This window comes from Ambystoma mexicanum, chromosome 13, assembly GCF_040938575.1.
Source record: "Ambystoma mexicanum isolate Mex_15411 chromosome 13, UKY_AmexF1_1, whole genome shotgun sequence".
In the NCBI taxonomy this organism is placed as follows: domain Eukaryota; kingdom Metazoa; phylum Chordata; class Amphibia; order Caudata; family Ambystomatidae; genus Ambystoma; species Ambystoma mexicanum.
The window spans coordinates 87558270-87582433 of record NC_090938.1 but is presented as its reverse complement, the minus strand read 5'-3'; the positions used below and the strand labels follow the sequence as shown (position 1 = coordinate 87582433).

General features: G+C 47.8%; 1 protein-coding gene across 1 annotated transcript in view; it reads right to left on the bottom strand.

Annotated features, from left to right (window-relative positions):
- Window positions 1-24164, bottom strand: part of LOC138520913 (cytochrome P450 2A13-like) — a 314460-nt gene that overhangs the window by 154619 nt on the left and 135677 nt on the right. The gene's annotated exons all lie outside the window — the stretch shown is intronic.

Sequence of the window (24164 nt, the reverse complement as noted above, 5' to 3'; positions counted from 1 at the left end):
TTGGTGGTCATTGCCGTGTGATCACGGCCCTGATCTGTGGCCCGGCCTGGGTGCCCCCAGAGCCGAGGCCGCCTCCAGCTGGGTGCCCCCAGCCCAGGTGGTCCGTCTGGTGAGCCAGGCGCTTTGCAGGGTGTTCCCTGACTGTGTGGGCGACACGCGACTGCAGCGCATGTGTGGATCTGGGTGCCCCCCCAGCCATCTGTGTGGCCCGCCCTGGTGACCTACAGTGGTCCCCCACATTCACGGCACACTGATGTCGCAGAAGCCGCCCCTTACGGAGTCGACAGTTGCTATGCGAACCTGGCCCTTAGGGATTGCAGAAAAGAGTTTCTTTCCTCAAATGTGTTGTTGGGAAAAGGATATTGGAGACGGCCATTCAGCTCATCCATTCGAAAGAAAGCCATTTCAATGAAAGGCCATCTCATCAAAAATGCAGGCAGGGAATTCAATGCAAAACTATTATGAAGGGAAAAAAAGTAAAATTAAAAAGTAAAAAATAAGGCAAAGTAAAGTAAAAAATAAAACATTAATATTTAAACAGAGAGTACAGGGAAATAGAGCAACTTAAAAAAAAAACAATCAAGAAGAGAAGTGGATTGAAAAGCACCACAACAGCAATATGTAAGTTACAGGGGGGTTTCCATGATTTTTCCATAAGGAAGAGAGGAGCATAACATAGATGCATTGAGGTGAAATGGCCCAAAAATTGCTCCATTCCATAGGGAGGATTTGGTTCTTTTCGGCTTACAATCATGAGTGCATTTCATCCCTTTGCCCCCCGGCTGATCTGTCCTTGGTTGGCTGATCTAGGTCTTGTGTGTGGGGAGGAGGTGGGTGTCTATGTTATTCCTTCAGTTGTGTGTGTGCAGAACCTGACATGGACCACCATAGGTTAATCTCGAGCATAGTATTGACAGTAATCGTGCAGGTTTCACATGCAAGCTACATGATGATGCTATGGGGCTCTTTCGGTAATGAATTCCAGAGCTTCGAAGCTCGCACACGAAAAGACGTGCCCGCTCTAGGGGGCTTATGTACATTCGGCCCTCCAGTGAAACTAGTTGTGCACTCCTGGGCTAATTTAATGTTCATGCCAAGTCTTCTTGAAACTACTTTGGATAAATAAGCAGAGAGGAAGGGGGAGGGGAATTGAGAGCACACCATGGAGAGTAAATCTCAGATATAGGTCTTAGATTAGGGGAGCGGGGCAGGCAGATTTACATACAAGCTCCATGTGGACAAGAAGAGAAAGGGATCTATGTGATGACTGAAACCTCCATAATTGCGACGGACGAAAATGCAGGCTTTTTTTAAACCCCCTTTACACCACATACATATGCGGGGGGAGACCCCCGCAGACCCCCATATTATTATTATATCATATACCCCCCACACACATATGTGGTGTAAGGGGCTCTACAAAAAACAAAAGTCAGAATTTCGGTCATCACAATTATGAGGGCGACATTTTGGGCCATTACCAAGAGAAAGTTGCCTTCCATCATAACACATGTACTTTACAGGGAAGCATGAAAGTGCTTTGGGCTGTGTGACAGGGTCAGGGGCTTCATCCCATCAGGGTAATGGGCACTCCTCTTATCTTCGGACAGGAAGCCTATTAAGGTATTTACCAGGGTCAGTCCTGCCACAGAGGTACATAGGTAGGTGGGGTTGGGGGAATTTGCTGTGCGGCAGTCTGTGCCCCCACTGTATTTGCCTGAGTGAATGAACATGGTGCCATTGTCAATCAACCCATACCTTTCTGCTCTGTTGCTGCGGGGGGGGGGGAGTTCATTTTGTCTCATTTCAGAAACACAAAGACCAGCATGCCTTGGCACTGCCAGAGACCACTGCGACCTAAAGAGAGAAATCAACCCTCCTCCCGACGTCTCTGGAGCACTGCATTAACAGAGCTGCTCACTGCACTGAATCCAGTTCACTTACCCAGATGTGCAGAGAAGGCAGAGCACAACAAGCACAGAAGGAAATGGCGCCTAAACTGCAATTCCGAGGGGTGGGGCCTAAAGATGCTTTTCAAGACTTCCAATGCAAAGGCCCAACCGAAGGGGAAAAAACAACCATAGATTGGCCCAGAGGCTCAGGTGGGTTGCCAGACTAATGGACGGGAGGAGGAAGGAGGGAGACGGGAAGGACTGTCTAACATGGTGTCACATGGAGAGCAGAGTGAGGGGTATTTGGGTAAAGTCATGAGGATCGGCGGGGCCCGAGAGACCAGGTGCTGGAAGGACGATGGAGCGTTAAGGCGATTGTGGCAGGAGTTATTACAGGTGAGGTGTGGGTGGTGAAAGAGTGTGTTACCATATTGTGAGAGTGAGACTGTGAGGTAGTGAGTGAGTGAGTGTTTGGTGCGTTGAATGAAAGGGACTAGGTGTAGAGAGAGAGAAAGACAGAGGGGTTCGCAGTGGAGTAACTTTGCTGAAAATGTTGGGGGAGACATGACAACTGAAAGAAAGGGGCAGGGCGGAGGAATGGTGGAGGGTGGCTCTGAGGGAAAACACTAAACTACTACACCACAAGAGTCCATTGCCGACACTCTATTATAACTTTCATAAGGCTGGTGGCATATCTTTAAAATTAAATTCTAAAGACACGCCAGTCTTCTGAAACACCACAGTTGGTCTTTAGAATTCACTGCATTGACAACAGTAACAAAACCTGTGCCTCATCTACCTAAAGAGGGCCTGCAAGCAGGCTGAAGGGAGCTGGTGCTTGATTATTGCCACCAGGGCACTGACTCAGACAAACATATAAACATAATACAAAATGGATGCCTGCAAGATTTTGAAACAGCAAATTAGATGGATTATTCTGATTTCATTAATTCCTTGCAACATTCTGACTCATTAAAATTAAGGTATGTTTTCCTGTTTTCAAAGGACTCCAAGCACTAGCGTATCGAGCAGGTGGCCAGACCGGGAAATTTTTCAGTGGGACGACACTCACATTCGGCATCTCAAAGAGGGTGCCCAACGTGAAAAGTGTATCGCACTGGCAGGACAATTTGTGCCGAGCAATTCCTGTTCAGCACGGTTATTGTCCTGGTAGCAGGACACCTCATCCTTTTCGAACGGTAGAGGTGTCCCACTGCCAGGACAAGGTCCCAAGGAGCTCCGGGAAGCAGAGGGAGGGAGGGTCCATTCTGAATGGTGCCTGTGCATCCGGCCTCCCCATTCCCATTGAGCCCTATGGGGCTCGAATGGGAATGGGGAGCATTTTTTCCAGAGCCTAGGAACGAGCAATTACCGGGTTCAGCAGTGCAGAAAAAAAAATGATACCGGCGGCAGCCGTGCCTGTTATACCGGCACGGCTACCGCCGGTATTGTAATGAGGCCCTTTGTGTCTTATCTGATGCTCTGTACGTGACTCTGATTCACTTCAAAGCTTATGTTAATATATCATACTATTATAATAAAAAATCCTAATGACTATAGAGTTGCTCCATTTATAACAATAGTGCATTTTAGGTATTTTGCACCACAAACTTATTTGCCACTTTGCTTCTTTATGGCAACTTATCTTAAAGTCACTGCCATGGTGCCTCCATTTATCAAAGACTGATGATGCTCCTTGCAATGTCCTTTTTTTGTGAAGTCACTTCTGTTGGTGCAATCCATTTGCAAATTAGGAGGTTTCCATGTATTTTGCCCCAAACCGCCTGGACAGAGCTCTAATAGATGAGTTTGCTGCATCTGCAATGATCTTGCAGTTTTTCATTTGTGTAAAAATGCCATCTGCCACTAATGTTACCAAAAAAGTAGATTGGGGGAGGGGTGGGCAGTTTGGATGTGTGAATGAGACTATTACACGGCCTGCGTTTTGTGGCTCACCTCACCCCCACTCTTAGAATGCTGGATACTGCCCAGAACCCAAATGTGATTGTCCAAAAGGGACCCCTCACTAGGGTCAGCCCACAGCCCAGCCCTCCAACAAACATACATGCAGGTGAGCTCAGTTTGCATTATGTAATGAGACAGCGTAAGCCCGGCTGGGCACCTCAGCCAGGCTTGTGCTGTCCAATTACATGATTAACGAATGTGGCAGCCTCCCAGCACTCCCACCAAAAGATGGGGGGGGGGGAGAGGCATGCTAGGCATGCCACCAATGTTGGGGGGGACTTGTCCCCCTGTTCCCCTCTATAATTACACCCTTGGGGGTTAGTGAGAGAGGGTAGGGTGAGAATGAGAGGAGGGAAGAAGAGTTTAGATGGGAGGAGAAAGGAGAGGTGAGATGAAAGGAGAGAGGAGAGGAGGGGAAGAGCAAACTAGAGTGAGAGGGACGAGAGGATAGTGGACAGGGTAATACAGAAGAGAAAGAAGAGGGAGAGTTGAGGAGGAGACGAGAGAAGACAAGAAGGGTAAGGAAGAGTAGATAGGAGAGTGTAAACCTCGGAGGGAGAGACGAGGAGAGCAGGTGGAGATAGAAGAAGGAGAAGCAGAGCGGAGAAAGGGGACAGGGACTTCAAGGAAAGGTACGGAAGAGAGCAAAAGGAGAGCGAGAGAGAAAGGAGCTGCACACTTGAAAACCCCCTAATTACACTATATTAGTGGAGTGTTAGGGAAGTCCTTGGTAGAACCCATGAGGGAGCCAGAGAGATAGAGTAATGGCATTTAGGCCCTCAATTCAGCTAGTCTTTTCATAATAGGGATTACCTACAAGGCACCATACTGAGGGTTAGGGACACCTGGGCGACGGAAGGGATATGCCACCAAGAAGATGATAGAGGGATGCCCTTTAGCATGCTACAACACTACAAGCTTGAACACATTATTTCATTTTTAATAAAAACTATTAGACCATAGTGTGTAAGGCCATCTGCGACAGCTGCCAATCTTAAAAGCTTCGTGGATATAGGGCCTCATTACGGGTTTAGCGGTAGCCATGGCGCTATTGGCGCCATGGCCGCCTCCAAAACCGGGTCCGGGTTCCTTGAATGGGGAATTACCGGGCCATTCTGAGTTCGGAGGGCCCGGTAATTCCTCTCTCCGGGAACCCGGGCCCGGACCTTCCCCATTCCCATTTCAGCCCCTATAGGGCTGAATGGGAATGGGAGCGGGAGCAAACAATGGGCCGATTATGACCGGCCTGTTGTTTGCTCCCTGGTCCCCTCCCGGGACCTGGTAATGACACCTCGTAATCTTGCGGAATGGGTTTAACGGGTCCACCTCCATTAGCAGTGCCCGTTAACCCATTCCGCAAAGGTTGTAATGAGGCCCATAGTGTTTAATGTACATTGGTTGGGTTTCCTTGTCCCAATTTGCAATTAGCCAACCAATAGGATCTTTTGGCCAGAATAACTATCCGCAGGTTCAAGATTTCTGTGCAATGAGGGTTGCTGCAGAGGGGCATCCCCTGCAATCAGAAACCAGTCTTCAACTGTCTCACTGCACTAGCCTGCGCTGACCCAGCTTTACCCATGGGAATCATTCAAGCCTGTCAGGGCAAAAGGGGCATGTGCCCCAGGCTCTCATCAACGGGGAGGTCACACCTGTCTACCGTATGAAATGGGGTCAGTGCACATTTTGTTCAAAACACACATAACTCATGCCATGATATTGTCTAGTGCCATGATATTGTCTAGTGCACTGCTTGTGGTTCTGCGCCTGCTTTCTCAATATTGTTTAGAAATAAGGTCTGAACTTATCAATTATTTCTGTGCTGTGTTCACTGAACTACATACAGTTTTTGCATTCACTGTAGCACAATTCTTGAAACATTGTCACCTGATGTGGGGACTATATTGACATTACCACCCAGTTCGGCCTGCGAAACTCATCATTAAGGCTATTTGCACACGGATTTACACCGCAGGGTACTAGGCATTTATTTATTTTAAACAAATAGGCATTTATGCATTTGAAAAAACATGTTGCAACTAGCGTTCTACCCGTTAGTTCAAAGAAATACTAATCTAACATAGGCACCACGGCAATGGAAGCGAGGCTCCAATCGGAGCCCCTCTTCCATTTCCGTGGAGGACTTGAGAGGAGTGCAATGATGCAAGGTTGTAATGTCCCATCTTTACTGAAGTGGGAGAATGGAACAAAAGGCTCCCACCAATCCCCTCTCGCCCCTGGCCTAGAGGATCACGGCCCAGGCACCCACCACGAGAGGAGTTTGCCCATCTACCAGACGACCAAATACCCTGGTACAGGAACATACGGATGTGCCCACCCGCCTGCCCAGCAGCCTGCCCTGCCCATGCCGACACTTGCGGCATGGATGAACTCGACTAAACCAACACATCGTTAGAGATGCCATGACGACCTAGCCAACGGTCAGCACACCTGTACAAACATGCACACTGGACACTCCCACACCAATCCACACGAAGAACATACTCAGTGCTATGACGTAGGTGACGGACACACCCACGGACGTGCATCTTTATTATTTTTCACATAGGCTTTTCAAAATGCAGAAACGCAAGACGCACAATGAACTCATCTAAAAAGCTTGCTCACGCTTCTCCTAAAACCCAGGCGCCATAATGAGAAATATAACGACGACACGATACTGGGGATAAAGCAATATGATACCATAACCTAAAGCGCCTGTGCACCAAACGGCTCCACCTATACACCAGACCCAAGAAGGCCGCAAGCAAGAGCTTCCATGAACATTAAATGAACAAGAGTTCGGTTGCTGACCCTGCAGAATGAGCCCGCCGAAAGCAGACAGCCAAGGGCACAATGTTGCAAACTCGCATGCCGGGAAGCCAACGCCAAGGTCACACCTGCAAATTAAACCAGGCACACAGTGGAAAAAACAATATTAATTGTGCAGAATTCTGCCTCAACCACGGTCCCACCTCACGTGACCAAGCCGAACCTGACAGGGTGCCAAGCCCAGGAGAAGGGAGGCGCCTGGATCCCTCTTTTCAAGACACAGGCAGATACAATTAAGCGACCCAATGAACATCTGCGGCGGTGGGAGTAGTCGGCCTTCCAGCATATGAATAAATCCTCACATTGTCTGCACATACCCATAGTGAAACATTGTTGCAAATGACAGGTGCACCGCGAGCTGGGAACAGCGATGGTCCCAGACTGGGAGGCTCGCGAGTGGACCAATCAGAACATGGGGCTCTTATCACTGACGCCATTAACATTGACCAATCCTCAGGGGTCTTCATGTAACAATTTCCATGTATCAAATTGAAGGGACAACCCAAGCATACCACCTGACTAACCCTTGACCACTAATAATACTACCTATACGTATGCTATACTAACCCTACCACTCGAGCAACCAATCCAGAGTGGCGATAGGTTTTTTGCTAACTTTTCAAGGTGACGCAAGTAGCGCGTCATACTAAGGTAAAAAGGGCCTGCGAGCCCCACGATTAGGAGTGTGTGTCAGGACGGACGCGTACGATCCTTGACCTGTCCCTGCCGTTTTGTCTAATAAACAGCAGAACCACCTTGCCGCTTGCTTGTGTCTCATACTCTGTTGGTTTTGGGATATACGGGAGGAGTTGGGGCCTCCCTGCCCGGAGGTCCGCGGACGGCCCAGCCGACCCCGGGAGAATTTCCCCCCGACAAGTTGGAGGCACTGCTGAGATCTGTTTAAGATCTGCTTTTATTTTATTTTTCCGAGTACTCCCGTTGCGAGGAGGCCCGGCGGCGCGGCCCCCTCTGCCGCTGCCCCCTTTTGAGGACTACAGGACCATCGCGGAACTGCGAGACGACCGGACAGCGCAATCCGGATATTGGCCTTCGGGAGCCGGTTGAGAAGTATCCAGCCCGCGGTTGGCGAGTATCCAGACGTGGTCCAGACGAGGGGAGGTGGCGAGCCGCTTGGAGGGGTGCACGCAGTCGAGCGGCCCCGCATCAGGAGAACTTGGTGAGTATGCCACGCCCAACAAGCAACGTGAACTTGTGAGGGAGGGGGGAGGAATTAAACACGGGAGGTGGGAGGTGTTGCACAGGTGCGCGGCGAAGGTTTGACAATTTAGTGTTGGCCATGAAATGAATGGTAGCCGGACGAGTGCGAGAGCAGTCGGCTACGTTACGGGAGAGAAGGGGGCGGAGCACGAAAACATCACGTGTGGCCGCTCGTAGACACTGATTGGCCTAGGTCGCGACTACGTTTAAGGGTGTGTGTGTGCGCGGTTTCCTACGATTTGGTAATTATTGATCAATGATTAGATGAGGATCCCTATTGATCGAGCAGGAAACTCGATAGATAGATGACGTTTCCCTGTAGGCGGTAGCTAGCTGGTTGCCCAATACGGAAGATAATTGGCTGGTTAAGCCCTCCTGTCGAGGGGCGTATCACACGCGAGGCGACGCAGCGTGCGCAGTCCGATTATATTATTGTTTACCTTGTTCCAGGCGTGACAGAAAGACAGCTGTGGGGTTAACGGGGGTAGATTGCAAGTGTATTAAGAACTTACCAGTAGTTTGAAGAGATCGGTGACGTCACCAGTAGGGCTTTCATAGGATACCTCGAGTACAAGGCATTTTTATTTTTTATTTTTTGAGAGTGGTGGGGAGGAGATTTGTGGTAAGGGAGTGGAAACGGAGGTAAACGGTAATGAGTTGATCGGGGGGAAGGCGAAAAGGGGGACATGGCTGCGCACGGAGAACGCCGGCCACGGCAAGTGTAGAAGAGGGAGGAGGAGCAAGTGAAAGTAGGACGGCTGTATAAGAACGTCACAAGGGGCACGCAGCCGCAGGGGGCTACGTGCGCCTCGGCCGCAGGGGGCCGTAAGGGTGTTCTGTAAAGGAAGAAAAGAAAGAAAAAAATATACAAATGTAAATACTATATTTTAATAATTTTCCTTAGCGGACTATCGCAAGTCCCCAAACTTACGGGGCCAGGTAAAGGTATAAGGGTGTGTATTGTAAAGTGTTAGTAAGATAACTGCTACCAAATAGGGGAAGGATAACAAGTGGAGCGCTACTATGTCATACGGGGCAGGATCGGGAGGGTGGGGGAACACCCTCACTACCCCGCTACAACACATATGTAAAACACTGTCACCCCATAGGGAGAAACTGATCAAGTATAGCATAGAATGGACACAGGGGACGGACAACAAAATGACAACACCATGGCCGCCTAATGGTAGCTTTGATCCATATACCCAACATTCACTATTAAACCATCTGCATAACACATAAAAGGGGAAGAAGTTGACACACCACGTGGAGGCGTTTAACTTATGGAGGATGTTCCAAGGGTCCCGACCAGGACCAAACGGAATGTTTATTGTGGGGGAAACAACGGAAGAAAAGGAGATTAAGGAGGAAGGAGAGAATGGGGAAAAGGAGAGTGAAGGCACAAAGAACACGGGGAACGGACAAGAGGGAGGAGAAAAGAGTAACAACTCAAAAGAAAATGAAATAAAAAGGGAACAGAGCAACGATATACCCCTAGCGAAGGTAGTGAAAACAGAGGGAGGGGGGTTGTATCCTTTAAGAGAACTAGGAGAAATAGCAAGAGAACAATTAAGGGCGGCTGAGGGGTACTCGAACCCGGCATACAGCCCGCCACCATATACAGCCACAGGTGGCCACACGGGAGGGGAGCGGACTAGTACGTCAGGATCAGCTCATAGGAAGATGCCAGCAGGGGAGGGGAGGACTGGAGAAGAGCAGACTGCGGAAATAGGACATGATGAGTGGGTAGCTGCGCAGATACTATTAAAATTACGAGGTTCATTAACAGGAGAAGAGAAGGAGGTAGTAAGGAAAATGGACGAGGATAATACCAGGGAGAGTGAAATGAAAGGGGAAGAGCTGTTACGACAAAAGGAAGAGATTTTGGAGGAACGACTAGCAGAGTTAAGGGATGAGCAGAATGCACTGATCAAGCAGCTCGAGAGAGAGGAAAGAGAGAGAGCAAGGGAAAGGAAAGAAGGTAAGAACGAGTTGGAAAAAATAAGGGAACGAACTGAGGAGCAAAAGAGAGAAGCCGAAAGGGTAAAGGCAGTAGCAGAAAGGGTATCAAGAACAGCACTGCGTGACAGGAAAAGAGAGGAAGAAGAGAAAGAAAAAGAAATGACAATATGGAAGAAGAGATTACTATCAGAAACGACAAGGAAATACGAAGAAGGGAGGATGTTAGAGAATATATTACAACGGGAGAGGGTGAGATGGGAAAGGAAGAAAGAAGATGAAAGGATATTGGAAAAGATGAGTAGTGAAGTAATGGAGGAATTAAAAAAGAAAAGAGAGGAAATTGGTAGAGAGATAGCGGAGAGAAATGAAGGGGAAAGAGAAGATAGGAGAGGGGAGAGTGAAGTAAGGAGGTATGTATATAGAGACACAGAAGTAGCAACAACATCAGCGCAAAAGGGGAGCGATTGGTAAAGAAGAAAAGGAAGGAACAGACCTAATAGACTTAAAAACAGTAACGATTAGGGGGAAAAAGACAGATTGGGGGTTGCCATTTACGAATGAATTTTGTAGTGAGGAAGAAGAAGGAATGGAGAAGGAAGGAAGAAATAGTGAAAGGGAAAGCCTAGATAAACTATACACCACCCGGACAAATAGAGACTCACCATGGATCTGCAGGAGAAAGGATGAACTGGAGAGAAGTGAGGAGGAAGAGCAAGGAATAGCGGAAAGGCAGACACGTGAAGCCATACCGTCACCATCTCGTCCTACATGCTCCACCACCTCACGCTCATTACGTGCAACATGCGCATCTAAACTCGCGCCCTTCACAAACGAACTGACACCCTATGCAGGTAGGCTTAGAGACCTCCCTGGACGCAGGCAGGGAGAGCGAATACACACGCCCACATTAAATACAGGAAATGATGAAAGAAGGGGAAGAGATGGAGGAGAAAGAGTTACGAGCAGGGGAAATACAGACGAAATTGACGATGTAGGAGAGACGGAAGAAGAGTAGGGGTGCGCAGACTCGATTTTAACACAACTTAATGCCACTTCTGGAGAGGGGAGGGGTTAGACCACAATACGTCCCTTGGAAGCATGCAGACAAAGAAAATATAAAGTGCAGGCTCCCATCATTAAGTGGAGGTGCGGGTAAATGGATATATGAAATGGAAAAACACACCGCAGGACAGAAAATGGCAGTGGGGGATGTAAAGGGCCTTCTAATATCTATATTAGGGGATGCAGCGGATGACATTTGGAAGAGAGCGGGCTTCCCTGGGGTCACAATAACAAACACATCACACGATGGGGCACCATTCGCAAACTGCAGACATGCATTATGGCAGGCACTGAGGGTACAGTATCCAGACACATCAGACATAGGAGCAATTACCTCGCGCAAGATGCGTGAGAACGAAGATCCTGTTGATTATATCCAGGAAATTCAAGAGAAGTGGCGCATGGAAACTAGAGAACAATGGGACAAAACACCAGCAATATTCTACCATATACTAATACAAGGGCTCCCAGAAGCAGTTCAGAAACAACTGAAGAAAGTAGTGGGGATGGAAGCAAAAGCATGGCCAGAAATACAACTGACAATAGTGCATCATTGTAGGACATGGCAAGGAAAAATGAAACAAAAGGAAGAGGATAGGAAAACAGAAGAGGCTAAACTAGTACAGAAAAAACTTACTAAATACACGATGGAAGGCGCACTAATAACTACACCTGCAACAATGACCCAAAGCCCCACACAAGTAGTGGCTGCACAAGATCCCTCCCAAATACAATCATCACAGACTGTAACACAACAGATGCCGCCACTCCAACCATACACGACTAACAGGGGAGGAGGATACTCAACGCCAGGAGCTGGGTATTATAATTACAACAGGGGAAGGGGAGGAATGATGAGGGGGAGAGGATACGGATATAACACACAACAGCAGGTGGGAGGACTTAGAAATTCCTACCCCACCGGGCAACCAGTATACCAGGACAACACAGGAAGCTTTCCATGGCAGAACAGGGAACCACCGGTGTGTTGGATCTGTGGATTAGTAGGGCACATGTCACGCACGTGTAGAGTGAGAGCAGGAACACCATCATGGAGCGAACAGGGACAACAAAGGCCCACACAGGAACGACAGGGCATACAGCAACAGCAGATGTTGCAACAGGGAAATGAACAGCAACAACTAGTAACACAACAACAGCCACAGGCATATTCACTGCCACAACAACAGGTAGCGATAACACAACAACCCCAAGCACAACAAACACAACTGGGTAGGGTGACGGTCCTGGGACACAACCCTTACACAGGAAATGGTCAATCATTATACCCTCAATAGGACAGCCCACAGACGGCCTTGGTGTGTCCCATCCTGTCGGTAACACCTAATAGTGCGGAGGAACCACGCATAGAGGTAACGATAGGTGACAAAAAATTATCATTCCTTGTTGACACCGGGGCGACCCGGTCTTGCATAAGGGAAGGTAAATTTAAGATGTCAGGCGAAGCCATGAACACGCAAGGATTCTCTGGGGCTAGGGGGTTGGTTCCCTTTACTGATAACATTCCCTTATCAATAGGGGATTATGACATGTCAGTCCCACTTTTATATTCTAGGGCCTCACCAGTAAATATACTGGGGAGAGACATAATGAACAGGTTGAATATGACGATCTCCTTTACGGAAGACGGCATAATTTGCTCCACTCCAGGAATTAACATGCTCACGGTGCGACAAATTATCCAAGCATACTGTGGACAGACAGTGATTAGGGCTGAGCCAGTAGATGGTGAACTGTTCCAGTACGGGACAGACATGGCATTTGCATGGATGCCAGGGATAGAAGGAAAGATTTGGAGGAGGCCAGCAGCCTATTTGTTCAGACCAGAAACACCAGCCAATGAACCAGAAGGAAAGGTGATTTCAGTGAACATAGAGAGCATTATAGCAACAGCTGATTACATTGCGGTACATGCACAAGACAGAGAAGGAAGAGCATGGAGGGCAGTGATAGCACTAGCAGAGGGATGTAGACTCACCCAGGTGTCAGATGAGGAGCTCTTCTCAGAAGAAAAGGAAGAAGGTGAAATGGTGTTTATGATGAGTGTGGAAATATGGCTAAGAGTGACGTACAAACAAGTGGCAGAGAAAATTGCAATGGCACTTGAGGCACCCACATCCACCCCAGTTCCCTTCTTTGAGGAGGATATGGCAAAAGTACCCACATCATTATGGACTACTAGCCCCTATGATGTGGGTTGCATAAAAAGTATAGGGGGAGTAAGAATAAAATTGAAAAAGGGTGCAATACTCCCCAGAGTGAAACAGTACCCACTATCAAAAGAGGCAGATGAGGGCATATATGAAACAATAACGGCCCTTATAAATAATGGCATATTGGTCCCCTCAGAATCACCATGCAACACAGCTGTATACCCAGTGCGCAAGGCTAGAGGGGGATCTTGGCGCTTCATACAGGACCTCAGGCCTTTGAACAACATAGTGGAAGCAGAATACCCCATAGCTGCTAACCCGGCCACAATATTGTGCGGCATTCCAGCAGAGGCATCACGATTTACAGTGATCGACCTTAAAAATGCCTTTTTCTCAATACCACTGCACCCAGACTCACAAGATCTGACAAGTTTCACTTACAGAAACACAAAGTGGAAACACACCAGATTGCCACAAGGGTACTGCGAATCACCCTCAATCTTCAACAGAGTAATACAGATGGATTTGGGTAACATTGAAGTGGAAAGCACAGTGTTGCAGTATGTCGATGACATAATAATTTGCAGCACAAACGAAAGAAGATGCAGAGAGGACTCATTAAAGATGCTGACAATTTTGGCTGAAAAAGGTTACAAGGTAGACAAGGAAAAGTTACAGTACTGTCAGGAACAGGTACTTTACATTGGTCAGCTCATATCCCAATATGAAAGAAAGATTGCACCACAAAGAGCACAGGCCATTTGAAAAACGCCATTGCCACAAACAATGAGGGAACTGCAGCAGTTCCTGGGTCTGTGCAACTACTGTAGAGCATGGGTATTTGATTACAGCTCATACATAGGACCCCTACTTGAGGCGTTGAAAGAAGCTAACAAAGGGGAGAAAAAGTTGGGGTGGACAATGGAAATGAAAGAGGCTTTTGATGAACTGAAAGATGCAATATCAACTGCTCCGGTACTGGCCACCCCAGATTATGAACGACAATTCTTTATATTTTCACATTGCGACTCAGCAGTAATGAAAGCAGTGTTGGCTCAAAAAACAAGCATGGGCTACAAACCAGTAGCGTTTTACAGCGGCCACTTGGATCCTGTGATGTTAGGTCATTTCCCTTGCGAACAAGGTCTCGCCGCAGCTGCCTTTGCGGTAGAGAAAGCGCCAGCAATCACCATGGGGTGCCCAACCACACTATTTGTGGAACATGCACTATTTGCAATATTGAATAAGCCTAAGTCCACACTAACCACGCAGAGGGCATCAGGTTATGAAATCATCTTATCTAGAGCTGAACTATCAATTGTTAGATGTAGCACGGTCAACCCTGCAAGGTTTTTAGCAGAAGTAATTGAGGAAGGAGACTATGCACACGATTGTACGCAGAATACTGAAATGTACTCATGTACTAGAAAGGTTGAAGAGAACGCACTAGAGGGAGGTGAGCTCTTGTTCATTGATGGGTCATCAACAATTGACCAAAGTGATGGGATAAGGAGAACTGGGGCAGCGGTGGTAAAAATGACGGAGGTACCGGTGTGTGTGGCGATGAAATGTGTACAATTACCACAGCATTACTCTGCTCAAGCAGCCGAATTGGTTGCACTGATCTTGGCGTTGAAGGAAAGCTTTGACAAACGATTGACCATATATTCTGACAGCGCATATGTCACGTCTACTGTCCACTCAGGACTGTCCAAATGGAGGAGAAGAGGGTTTAGGAGAGCTGACGGCACTCCAGTGCAACATGCTCTCTTATTGGCTGAACTAATTGAAGTAATAAATGACCCCCAAGAATTAGCCTTGGTCAAATGTACCGCACACACTAATGGAGAAGATCATATCTCAAGAGGGAATGCAGCAGCAGACGCACACGCAAAGTATGCTGCATATTTTGGTGAGATATGGAACCCCCCAGAGTCAGAGAGAGGGAGAGGGAGGGGAATAGCTAAGGAGATGTTGATAAGAGAAGGGTACACCCATCTCCCAGCCACACAGATAATGGAGCTACAAGCGGCTGCACCAATGACAGAAAAAGAAATATGGGTAAAAAGAGGATGCACAATGTCACCAACTGACGCACTATGGCGCCAGGGTAACACTGGAAAGATTGTAATGCCACTGGCACTATTGAACACCGCCCTGAGCCAACTACACCACCCAGCCCACACAGGCAAGGAAGTAATTGCAGCACGAATTAGGGAAGATTGGTTCTGGCCCGAGTTAAATTCCCATGTGTCAAATTTTATCAGCAATTGTCTCACATGTCAACAGTTCACGGCCGGTCACACGCTGAAGGTGATAAAAGGTACTATACCCCGGCCAGAGGGACCCTTCCGACACATCCATATTGACTATGTTGATATGATCAACGTATGTCAAGGAAATAGGTATATGATTGTGGTAGTATGCCCATTCTCGAGGTGGATTGAAGCAGGGCCCTGCTCACACCCAGATGCATTCAGAGCAGCTAAATTCCTAGTGAGGGAGGTCTTCCCCAGGTGGGGAGTGTGCGAGGTACTGCGGTCAGATAATGGCCCGCATTTCGTCAATGAAATGTTCCAGCACATCACATCCTTACTGAACATCAAGCATAAATTTGCATGTGCATATCACCCGCAGGCCAACGGTAGATGCGAACGCCTGAATGGCCTACTAAAGGAGGCAATTGCAAAAATACAGCAAACAACAAAGAAGAGTTGGTTGTATTGCTTTCCGCTAGCCCTATTTGAGCTAAGGAATAGACCAGGTTCCGACCACCACCTCACCCCTCACGAGGTGGTGACCGGACGTCAAATGCGCCTTCCTCTGACGCCAACATCAAGAGAATTCACTGACCACAAAAACACTGCAACTGTTCTTGGTGATGAAATGTACCAATATGTGTCTTCTTTGATTACTAGTGTAGTGTTTGTGTCTCAACAGCTCGAGCGCACGCGGGGCGGGTCTAAGAGTGATCAACAAGAAGACGCGGATAAAGAATTGGAAAAGGAAAGACTGTGCAAAATTGCTAAAGGTGACCACGTACTACTCCGCAATTTCAACAGAAAGTGGAACCGCCCACGCTTCACTGGCCCCCACCTGGTAGAGGAGGTATCAACGAGAGCAGTAAAGCTACAGGGCAAACGTGCCTGGAATCACCTACACGACGTAAAGATCTGCAAAATCCAGACCCGCCCTAGCGTCACCGACAGGGCCATTGGAAGAACAACAACAGCGTCACCAACGGAGGAAGAGACTTCTACCACAGCTAACGGCCTAAGTGTCTCCATACCCTGCCACCCCCCAGATTCCCCAGAGACAACTACTGAAAAAGAAAGGGGTGATCCCCATACCGCCCACCCCATGGTCACACGATCAAAGAGTAAAGAGACTTCCGCCAGTTGAGCCCCAAACCCTCTGCCCATCGACCCCCTACCCACTGCAGTAATAACTCAACTGAAGGACATTGTCTTGCACATATACACATGTAAACACTTGAATGTTCTCTTTCTTTTCTCTCGCACATGCAGGTACAGCGTATTATTGTACTGCTAAGAAAACAGATAACTAACAAGTTCACTGCCCAGGAGTAGATGGTACCCTCAGACGATAACTACCCTGAAGAATTATCACACCAATTTGTATATCACATAAAAAGGCCAAAGTACCTGAAAAGGAGGAGGGTACGTGTCTACTACACAGCATTCCTCTTGGCCATAGAACATTCAATGCCCCACCTCCACCCACACTTGCCTGTCCTAAGAGATAGATCGCTTAAATTGGCGTGGGAACAGCTCTTCGCCTGGGCACTGAACGACTACTTGATAGGGAGAGCTTGAAAACAACAACTAACACTAATAACAAGCATATTGAGAATTTTCAGGCGGGCAACTTTAACGTCGCAAGAATAAGCTGCCGGACTGCAGCAAGGTAAGAGCAAAATGCAGGTGAGATTAGCCTCTGTAATAAAGATGATAGGGATTTTGATGATCACCGGGTTCTTGGCTGCCTCTGTATGGCAGAACAGTTATGCTATCAATATTTTTGCTGTACCCAAACCTAATATACCCCCACCCCCGGCTGCAACAGGTGTTACATCAGGTGGTACTAGCAAAATTCCACACAAGGGAAATAGAGTTAAACGCAGTACATACTCAGATAATAAAGGTATTGACAACTACATACAAAATTCATCAGCACACGTCTCGAACAACATGTGGTACCAACACATGACTCAAATAGGTAAACAAACAACAGAAGACAGCTGCTACGTCTGCTCACTGATCACTTACGCCATGAGCGCTTCCCGAACTTTCGTTGCCACGGAAATAGATGAAAAGACAGCACGATGTATAATATACCTGGCACTGTTCCAAACAAAAGGAAGATTTCAAGGGAACACGGTGCACCTGGTATGGAAAACACGAGACACATACCCGTACGAAAATAACTTCCTCAAGGGTTATTTGAGTTACCACAAGGCCAGTTTACATGCTGAAGCATTCAGATACATAACAGGTGGCCCTGAAAAAGGAGAAACAAAGAAAGTAACACTACAGTACCTGCCATGTGATTGGTACGCCACTGAAGTTCCTGGTAAACAAGGATGTTGGGAAAGACCACTGATAATAATAACAGGAAAAGTGTACCTGGGTGACAAATGGGACACAGGAGTGGTTGGCAGCAACATGGTAATGAGAGAGGATACTACAACTATTGCTGAACACAACAACAGATGTTGGATGACTTGGGTCAAGTACGTACCCATGCTAACGTGGATAGAGAAGGATGAAGACCCAATAACAATACTGCCGCTGACTGCACCTAAGGTATGCTACCAACATAAAGGAGAAGTGGAAGTGGGATACAACACCAACTGTGCAAGCTTGACGGAGTTACCTGAGGGGACAGCAGGGACAGCAGTAGTAATGGACCATTACTGGGCCTGCGGAGAGAAGGCATACCACACACTGCCCCCTCTGTGGAATGGTATATGCACAATGGTGCACGTTAATGTACCATCACTAGTGGTGCCCCAGAAACATGTGAATGTGGCGAACTTCCCCAAAATGGATGAAGGGAACAAGAGGAAGAAGAGATCTGTACAGCCCCAGAAGGGGCCAGAGAACGAAAACAACTGCAACAACACTATCCTGAATAGAAAGAAAAGACAAGGAGAACCTCTGACAGGAAATTACCTATGGGGAAGGTCGGAAACAGCACTCACTTCAATTCCGCCAGAACACAGACTATTCAGCAGAGCAGCAATGTTCTTCTCCTCAATCATACATCCGGGACTACAGGCTTACGCAAATGCAAAATGGCTCCAGATAACTAGATGGGAACTAATGATGACGATTAATTCTACAGTAAATGGATTCAACGCAATAAAAGAGGAACTGCGAGCAGTGAGGATGGTAGCACTACAGAACAGATATGTACTGGACCTCCTCACAGCAATGGAAGGAGGAGTTTGCGCAAAGATAGGACAATCATGCTGCACATTCATCCCTGCCAACGATGCTGATAATGGTACACTGACAGAAGCAGTTTCACAATTGGCCCAGATGCACTCCAAAATCTTGGATGAAAGTAAAAGTATGAAAAAGGATGAGAGCTGGTTTTCAATATTATGGTCATGGATGCCATCTTGGATGTCAGATGGATTGAAGGTTATAGTTGGATGCATTATTTTGGCTGGAGCTGCACTGATCATAACAAGATTTTGGAAGGCCCGGAAGGCACGCACCACAGACGAGATGATCGAAATGGTTGGTATGCACCCCTTGATGCCAGCAGATGACGGCCAACACACAGGCACAATAATAAAAGAGAGAGAGAAGTTGCGCAACCAGATCATCACCAACCACCTGGACCCACCATCCGTAAAACTCGAAAACCCAAGAAACCCAAGGAGCTACATAGGGAAATGGGTATACTGCACACCTGGAGGAACATGTGTATATATGTATTGGTCATTTGAAGACCATGTTAACCACTATGGGCATTTGGGAGGAGTAACTAAAATATGGAGAGTGAGAGGAAATAAGGAAAAGGATATGTTTGTGGTCGACAAGTCGACCAGAGGGGGGACTGAAGTGGGAGAATGGAACAAAAGGCTCCCACCAATCCCCTCTCGCCCCTGGCCTAGAGGATCACGGCCCAGGCACCCACCACGAGAGGAGTTTGCCCATCTACCAGACGACCAAATACCCTGGTACAGGAACATACGGATGTGCCCACCCGCCTGCCCAGCAGCCTGCCCTGCCCATGCCGACACCTGCGGCATGGATGAACTCGACTAAACCAACACATCGTTAGAGATGCCATGACGACCTAGCCAACGGTCAGCACACCTGTACAAACATGCACACTGGACACTCCCACACCAATCCACACGAAGAACATACTCAGTGCTATGACGTAGGTGACGGACACACCCACGGACGTGCATCTTTATTATTTTTCACATAGGCTTTTCAAAATGCAGAAACGCAAGACGCACAATGAACTCATCTAAAAAGCTTGCTCACGCTTCTCCTAAAACCCAAGCGCCATAATGAGAAATATAACGACGACACGATACTGGGGATAAAACAATATGATACCATAACCTAAAGCGCCTGTGCACCAAACGGCTCCACCTATACACCAGACCCAAGTAGGCCGCAAGCAAGAGCTTCCATGAACATTAAATGAACAAGAGTTCGGTTGTTGACCCTGCAGAATGAGCCCGCCGAAAGCAGACAGCCAAGGGCACAATGTTGCAAACTCGCATGCCGGGAAGCCAACGCCAAGGTCACACCTGCAAATTAAACCAGGCACACAGTGGAAAAAACAATATTAATTGTGCAGAATTCTGCCTCAACCACGGTCCCACCTCACGTGACCAAGCCGAACCTGACAGGGTGCCAAGCCCAGGAGGAGGGAGGCGCCTGGATCCCTCGTTTCAAGACACAGGCAGATACAATTAAGCAACCCAATGAACATCTGCGGCGGTGGGAGTAGTCGGCCTTCCAGCATATGAATAAATCCTCACATTGTCTGCACATACCCATAGTGAAACATTGTTGCAAATGACAGGTGCACCGCGAGCTGGGAACAGCGATGGTCCCAGACTGGGAGGCTCGCGAGTGGACCAATCAGAACATGGGGCTCTTATCACTGACGCCATTAACATTGACCAATCCTCAGGGGTCTTCATGTAACAATTTTCATGTATCAAATTGAAGGGACAACCCAAGCATACCACCTGACTAACCCTTGACCACTAATAATACTATCTATACGTATGCTATACTAACCCTACCACTCGAGCAACCAATCCAGAGTGGCGATAGGTTTTTTGCTAACTTTTCAAGGTGACGCAAGTAGCGCGTCATACTAAGGTAAAAAGGGCCTGCGAGCCCCACGATTAGGAGTGTGTGTCAGGACGGACGCGTACGATCCTTGACCCGTCCCTGCCGTTTTGTCTAATAAACAGCAGAACCACCTTGCTTCTTGCGTGTGTCTCATACTCTGTTGTTTTTGGGATATACGGGAGGAGTTGGGGCCTCCCTGCCCGGAGGTCCGCGGACGGCCCAGCCGACCCCGGGAGAATTTCCCCCCGACATTACTGTTACTGTTTAGTATAAAGGAGTCGAGTCTCCTTTCTATTGTGTTGGTTCCAGTGGGCTGCGACCCACGTGTTACTAGTGGGTGGGGTTACCGCCCGCAGGTCAGTTTGCGCCTAATTAATAAAGAGATAAGACCGTCACCTTTGGCTACGTGTATTATTTTGTTTCCTGCTAAATTAAAGCGTCCTTGACTTACTGATGAAGTCAAGACCCAATAATGGCGATGAGGATGGGGTTGAATTTCATCTTCCACGTGCCTCTGAATGTTGAGGGGGATGCCCCTGTAATGTTGGGATGTCGGTGGAATGTGCGGGTTTATGTGTAGCTTGATCTGTTTGTCCTTTAGCTTTCCCAGACACTTGAAAAGGGCAGGAAATAGTTTCGGTATCATTTCCTTTGGGCCTGTGGTGTATGCAGACATTATTCGGTACATTATGTGAATGATGCTCATTTGGATGGCTGATTTGAAGCGCCATATGCTTTCTCCTGGAACTTCTCCTTTTATGACATAGATCTTTACTATTTGGTGTTTATCTTTATATTGGCACATGGCCGTGAACATGCCTTGACAATTGAGAGGTTTGTTTGACCCGTAGGGGTAGATCAGGGTGTCTGCTTCTCTTAACTCCTTCTTTGTGGTGAGGGACTTGTAAATATCAACATTAATTCCGTTTACCGTTGCTCCGGTGTCAATTAGAAATTCCTGACTTTGGAGGCAGCCATGGTGACATAGGCACCATGGCTGCCTCCAAACCTGGGTCCGAGTTCTTTGAATGGGGACTTACTGAGTCATTCCAACCTTGGAGGACCCGGTAAATCCCCATTCAGAAAACCATTCCCCATTCCCATTCGAGGCTGCATAGGGCTGAATGGGAATGGGGAAGGAGCAAATAACGGGCCCGCTAAGAACGGCTGGTTAGATCAGCCGTTCCTGGTGGGACCCGCTAAGGGACCTCGGAATGTGCGGTAGGGGGTTAACGGCACCGGCATCCTTACCGGTGCCGTTAACCCCCTACCGCCATACTCGGAATGAGGCCCTTTGTCCTTTTAATTGTAGCAGTAATGTTGGACTCTATTGTGCGGCTACGCTGTTGCCAAAGGCATGGACGTACCCTCTTATGCGGTCCCCATTGGATGAGGATGAATGTGAGTCACGTCTCCTTCGAGGACATTCCTATAGGGAACTTATTTTCTGTCTTGGGTTCCTTCGTTGGGAGTCGCACCTACTTCTGTAATGACTGGAGCTGTCTCTCTTTTCCTCCCACGTCTGTCGTTGCGTGACGGCTCCCGTGATGTGCTGTGAGAGCGGCACATGCTGGCGGTCGGTGATCGCTGCGTGTGGGGCCATGGACTTTCCGGCCTCAAATGGCGGCCATCTTGTCTCCAGGAGTCTGTGCCCGTATCAGCTGATTGAAAGAATTTGATGTTCCTGCAGACAGACTGGAAGTGGTTTCCGCCACTGCATTTGTCATAATGATCGCCTATCGCCAGGCATGGACTAACATGAGGAAATTTGAATCCGCATCTATAGCATTTTTTTTGTTGAGCGGTGTTTCCTGGCATGCGAATGGGGCACACCATTGCCACTGATGTGGATTGTGTAATTTGAATGTTGCTGAGTGGCTCTGTTTTTAGAGCTATGGCAGAATCAGCTCCTGCTAGCTGTAGAATTTCTTCTAGCGTTCTGCTTTTTTGGAGTCGTTTTTGCGGAATTCAGGTGATTCACAGCCAGCTATTGCCTGTGATTTGAGTTCTTCATCTGTCGCATATCGATCAAAGTCACAATATTTCGCCCATTTACTCCGTCTCATTACAAAGTAGTCCATGTTTTCACCACTTTCTTGGGTGGTGGTGTGAAAAATATGTCTCTCGTAGTCTACATTTCTCAAAGGTGCAAAGTAGTTGTTCAGGGAGTCAATTATGCCTTGAAATGTGTCTGTGTTCTTTTCTGGCAGCTCAAAAACAATGTCTCATACCACCGGGCCAAGTGAGTGCATTAGAATACCCCTTAGACGGTGTTCCTCCCGGAACCCTGATATATATTAGCAATTCTTTGAGCCATCTGGGCGCCAAGCTGCTGGTGTCAGAGATGTCAAATTGGGGCATAACCTGTAACTGCAGCGATTCAGTCCTTGTTAGGGAGAATTTTCATTTTATGGCTAATTTCCCTTACCTATAGAGTCCCTCAGCAGCTTTGCTGCATTTGAAGTCTTTATTTCTTTTTACCTGCTAAGAGTGAGACTCTTTTTCCCACCCTAAGGCATTTTTGCTATGTGTGTTCTAGGCTATTTTTGTGTTTAATGCCTATGGGATCTTTCCTCTCACCCATAGGAACCATCTTTATGCACATGTGTCCCACAGCACCCTCTGTGCCGTGACACAGGGGTGTCGTAGCGACCCCCAAACATAGACTCCATAACCTGTGACTGACTACTGTCTCCCAGGGCATGTAAAGTCCCCATTGACTTTACTAGTCGATTTTTATGAACTTAACAAGTACACCCCATCTTAATATGGAAGTACTGGAAGGGGTTAATAGTTTTTCCCCTATGTTCATTTTCAAGAGGGTACCTTAAAGTCCCCCTCTACAAAGTTTCTGGGTGGTGGCAGTGGTTACTACCTTTAATATTCGGCCGCAAATATTTTTCTATGGGGTTCATAGTTTTTCCCCTATGTTCATTTTCGAGAGGGAACCTTAAAGTCCCCCTCTACAAAGTTTCTGGCTGGTGGCAGTGGTTACTACCTTTTATATTCGACCGCAAATATTTCTCTATGGGATTTTCCCATTATTCGAGGCTACCACTTTTACTGACAGCCTCTAACATACCGATGGTTTATTTTATTATTAACTTTACTCCAGTAGGTTTTATTTGCCAGAACTTTGATAAAACCTCTTTCACGAGTCTTACTCCATTTTCCTAACCCCGGTCGGGGATCCTTTGTTCGTCCTTTTGGCGGGCTTCTGCCAAGAAGCCCTCCTTTCGGCGCCACTGAGTCTGGGGTGGGTCTGTTGTTTGGGAGGGGGAGTAGAACCCCCGGACAGAGTTACCACAGCAACTCAGGTCACACTCTAACCTGATAGGCTGGAGGGTCTCCTGCCAAGAAGACCACTCCACTGTGTGAGTGACAGCTAGGCTGTATGAATGGGTCTTTTTCTGCATAAAAGCAGGGTCCTGAGGACAGGAAGATCAAGACGTCACCACTGGAACTACGGAACCGAAGGGAAGAGAAGCCAGAGACATCTTCAGCATCTACATCACCGGTGAAGCCCTGCCGGATCGTCTCACCACTTTTCTTCCACACGACGAGAGGAGATCTTCAGCGAAGAAGCCTCCTTCCCCTGAGCTGGTGGGGTCAACCAGTTCACTTATCGCACCCTCGGACCTGCCTTGGTCGACTCGACAGTGCCCCGCACTTGAAGACCTGATAGCCAGGCAGCTATCGACCCG